The 5,100-nt window shown below is 29.5% G+C and overlaps 1 protein-coding gene across 1 annotated transcript in view; it reads right to left on the reverse strand.

Moving 5' to 3' along the window:
• LOC107605132 (E3 ubiquitin-protein ligase MIEL1) overlaps nt 1–1,385 on the reverse strand; it is a 5,414-nt gene extending 4,029 nt beyond the window's left edge. The window contains exon 1 of the mRNA XM_021105137.1: nt 1,189–1,385. The gene's annotated coding sequence lies outside the window, so the exon portion shown is untranslated. The remainder of the gene's footprint in view (nt 1–1,188) is intronic.

Consider the following 5,100-nt stretch of genomic DNA (forward strand, 5'->3'; position numbering starts at 1 on the left):
AAGGCTGGAAGAAGAAAGAAGGAAGATTGGCACCGAAGAGAGCAGGTCAACTATTCAAATGTGAGGTCAAACAATGGGCGTAGCATCAAGCCAACCTTTTCACTATTAATTGTGGGTGGGGCAGAGAAACAATAGGATAGTTTCTACAGATCAGGCAAAAGGAGAGCTCCAGTTACAAACTTCACATCATCAAAACTGGCTTCAGGCTGCATCAAACTCGTGTAGCATATAACGAACCATAAGGTAGCATAAGTATAAGGACACGGCTATAAGGCTTCAAGCTGCATCTCACAGCAGATTACAATCCGCGAGGTAACGCATAGGTAGGACATGGCTAAAGCAACAAAAGATCTAATCGCCACTCTCCCCTTCAAAATAATAACTACCAGTGTCCCTGCAAGTCCTAGTATCTGCAACTGGGTGCTTCACTTTCTTGCAAACTGCATTTCCCTGCAAAAAACTTCTTCATCGAAGCTTTCTAAACTAACAAAACATGTTCGGATTTCCGTCTGAAACTCCAAAACCATGGTCAGAGCAAAGCCTTGAGCCCAAACCACGATTTGGGCATTTCCAAACGGAACAGAACATGCCAAATCACTCATCCAAGTTGATTCTCCTAAATTGTTAACCTCTCAACCTTTCACTGTCTCACATATATCCCTATTCTTTATATAAGATTCCCAACTATCTTAACCTGAATAATTTAAACACATATACTTCTTATAAATAAGCCTTTAAAGCTCAAACTTCCCTTAATGTTCCTCTCCTTTCTCAATGTTGAAGGTGCTTATTCCAAACGTAATACCCTATAGAATTACGTCATTGACTATCACTAAAAAATGTCACTCTCCATCTCACTAAGTAAAAGTAATAGCTTCTAAGATCATAAACGAATATCTTAACCGCAGAGCACAACATGGTAGTCAGCTAAATAAAGTTGATCATGTCACAGCCAACACAAGCAACAGCTAAAAATCTAAAATTTCACAGAATTCACGACTCGCATTATTTAGAATCAGAACCTCAAACAGAACAGCATACAAAAATTAGAGAGAGAAAAGAAACACATGCACGTTACCTACAGAAAATAACGCAAATAATACACAAAACAAGTGACAGAGGAGTAAACACAGATGAAATAATTGAAATTCAAGGAATCAGCAACAGAATTTGACAGAAAACAACAACCCCGAACGGCGACGGTGATCGGCGTTAACAATCGATCAACGACGGATTTCTTAAAACTTTTTTTTTCTGTGCTCCAATTCGAACCTTCGAACAAATCGCTTTTTCTCCCCTGATATGAGAAGGATCGAAAATTGAAGCGCTATTTATAGACCTAGTTTTTTCTTTCGAGAGGGTTCGAAATTGACCAATTCTGTACGAAAACGATGAACGTGACAAATAAAAACAAAATTGAAAAATAGAAATTTTGATTTGAAAGCGAACGAAAATGACACGGTATCGTCAGCTAGTGACAGCTATTATATCCATTTTTGTCTGAAATTCCGATTTTGCCCCTGAAAATATCTTATCGGAACGTATGGGACACCATTTATTCTGGTGACGTGTCGCCAGGATTTGCCTCAAATTGCGTGTAGATTCTCTATCTGTGGTCAGACATATTTCTAACTTTCGGACAAAGGAACAGAGTTTACCGTTTACCGACCAGTCATCAGAATAAAGATAAAAGAGGTAACCTGATTTAGTGTTACCATGGTGAGTTGTCTTAAATTATTAAATATTATCTATTTATTTTTTTAATAATTTAAGTATAATGTTAAAGACATTATTGTACTCATTATATTTGAAATGAATTTCAATAAATCATTGTTAATTGTAGTTGCGGCTTGGCAGCGGGGTCATTAGAAGGGAGAAAACTACTAGCTTGAATTTATTTTCGAAGGTGATGGAATGAAATCACATCATCTTTTATACCATGAGTTTGGTTTACTTTGTATACAAGTTAGAATAACTAACTAACTAAACTTGACTACCAACCATTGAATCTAATTACAACTCAAGTCCAATGTCGTTCATGTTTCTTGATTTAGTTAGGGTACCCAAGTCGTCACATGAAGAATCTATACTTAGTCTATCAATCATAAGCCCATAATTTGGAGCAAGAATTTTTAAAAGGGCTAGTTCAATAATGTACGTTCCAATCTGCAAATTACATGGATTGATCTTTAATTTTTGTTTATTTATAGACTTAAATTGTATATGATTAGTCCGACAAATTATATAAATCGTCTCGCTTATTTTTTATTTTTATTTAAAAAATAGACAAAAATTTCGATTTTAGACTAAGAAAATTTTAAAAAATGCCACTTTTTATACTACAAACTTTGAACAAAAAAATTTAGTGAGTAGATTAGGTCTTTAGGTCGGATTAGGATAAATATTGAAGAAAATATTAGATTAAAAAATAAATAAAATAAACAAATTAGTCATCTATTTAATCCGTTATCTTTTAGATTGATTAAGTTTCCTCTATTTAACTCAAAGTTTAAACGGATCTAATTTTAAAAGTAAAATTATGTTCGTTCAAAAAAGATAAATAGACTAACTCATTTTAATGTACTTAAAGATTCACTTCTAATATTTGTTAAGAAAACAATTCGATTTGACTTTAAATAAAGTGACTCCAGCCAATTTTGTTGATTAGTGGTAGGGGATCTTTAAGTAAGATTTCTCAAAGAATCTATGAAAAATGCTTATGTATTCCATAAAAACATAGTAAACATGTTTAAATCGTAAGAATTATTACAGAGAATATGTATTATCATGATTATACTGTAGAGGGCGGTAGGAGTAATTCTTTTTAAAGGATTTTGATTTTGGTGAAGTAATGAGATACATTCATATTTTATTGTCGAATATTCAACTATTCTCATTTGAGCTAAAGAATTTAAAGATTATTGCCATACTTAAATCAATATCTTTAAAATGGTTTTAGAGCTCTTCAGTCGAATTTGTGTATTTCAAAGAGATTATGATATCTTTTGATATAAAATTCAAAATTTATGTACTTTCATCATCGTTTACACACTATCACCTCTAGAATTGTTTAACATTGGTCTCTAGATAAGGGTGTGGAATTGATCTAGTGATAAATTCACGCTTTTGCTGGCTATTAAGAGCTTTTTCATGGCACGACTCTATGTGTATAATAGTTTGTTCTTTGTGAGTTGTTGAGTGACAAAAAAAATCAAACTAACTTAGATCTGCTGAGATAAAGAAAAGCAAGAATGTACGAGAAGGGAAGAAAATACATGAAAAAAAGAAAATGAATTGCAATTGATACCATATTAAAAAGAGAAAAAATTAATTTGGATTTATTATTGAATAAAAAAAATAAAATCTAATCACTGTCTCCTCAACGTACATTTTTTAATAAAAAATTACATGACACTATATTTTTGTCTAATAATATTTTAGTTTTATTAACTATTGCAGAGTACATTATTGTTTCATGTAACACGTTATTTGCATAAACATACTATGGTAGTACATGTTAATGAAAATTTAATATGTGTAGCAAAATTTAAAAATTTAAAAATTGTTTTGAGTTAATTGAAAATTCAAATATTGATATATAAAAAATTTTCAGACACTTTTAATATTGTTAGTATTCTTTGTCTATTTTTTTATATATATATCAATAGAATTTATTAATTATTATACATGAAAATTACCAATGTTTTAAAAATTTTGTTTATTATTATTACGAGCTATATTTTATCCAGATCTACATGAGATAAAGACTTAAGACTAGATGAAGATAATCATCACCATTTCCTTATCAATAGTTATCGGCGCTATTACTGCTACAGCTGTTGCTGCTACAGCTGATCTAAAGTAGGTGGAAGGAATGGTCTAATCTGAACATATATATCGGTTTGATACTTTGAGTTATTGTTTTATTATTTATTATTCCACGTCGAAAGATAAGTATATCCTTACATGTAAATATGCAACTCATTATTTAATACACTTTTTTCTTTGCTTCAAACGCGTATCCATGAGACGGTGGACGAATATGCAGGACAAATTTACGTGGCAACAAAAGGAAGATGATGTATATGTTCATATTTTTCATGCATATTCCCTTGATATAATAGAATATTAGGGGTCATTAAAATTTAAATTTAATTATTTTATTAATTTTTATAATTTTATTAAATTTTTAAATAAATTTTTATATTTTTTAATTAAATTTTTTTTATTAAAAAATATTTAAAATAACAAAATATTCTGTTAAAAAACAAGTAACACAATATTTTTTTATTGTTGTGTACTCTTTGTGTATTTTTTTAATTTTATTAATTATTGCCGAGTACATCATTGTTCCATATAACATGTTATTTGCATAAATACGCTGTGATAGTACATGTGAATGAAATATATTAAATTAATATGTGTAGCAAAATATACAAATTTAAAAATTGTTTTGAGTTAATTGAAAATTCAAATATCACTTTAATATTGTTAATATTCTTTATCTGCTCCTTTTTTTTTATATTTCAAAAAAATTTATTAATTATTATACATGAAAATTAGTAGTATATAAAAAATTTTCAGACACTTTTAATATTGTTAGTATTCTTTGTCTATTTTTTTATATATATATCAATAGAACTTACTAATTATTATACATGAAAATTACCAATGTTTTGAAAAATTTGTTTATTATTATTACGAACTATATTTTATCCAGATCTACATGAGATAAATACTTAAGACTAGATGAAGATAATCATCACCATTTTCTTATCAATAGTTATCTGCGCTATTGCTGCTACAGCTGTTGCTGTTACAGCTGATCTAAAGTAGGTGGAAGGAATGGTCTAATCTGAACATATATATCTGTTTAAGACTTAGTTATTGTTATATTTTTATTATTCCACGTTAAAAAATAAGTACATCCTTACATGTAGATATGCAATTCATTATTTAATACACTTTTTTCTGTACTTCAAACGTGTATTCATGAAACATTGGACGAATATACAGGACAAATTTACGTGGCAATAAAAGGAAGATGATATATATGACTGTTCTATAATTTTTATGCATATTCCCTTGATATAATAAAAT

This window comes from Arachis ipaensis, chromosome B06 (genome assembly GCF_000816755.2).
Source record: "Arachis ipaensis cultivar K30076 chromosome B06, Araip1.1, whole genome shotgun sequence".
NCBI classification, from domain to species: domain Eukaryota; kingdom Viridiplantae; phylum Streptophyta; class Magnoliopsida; order Fabales; family Fabaceae; genus Arachis; species Arachis ipaensis.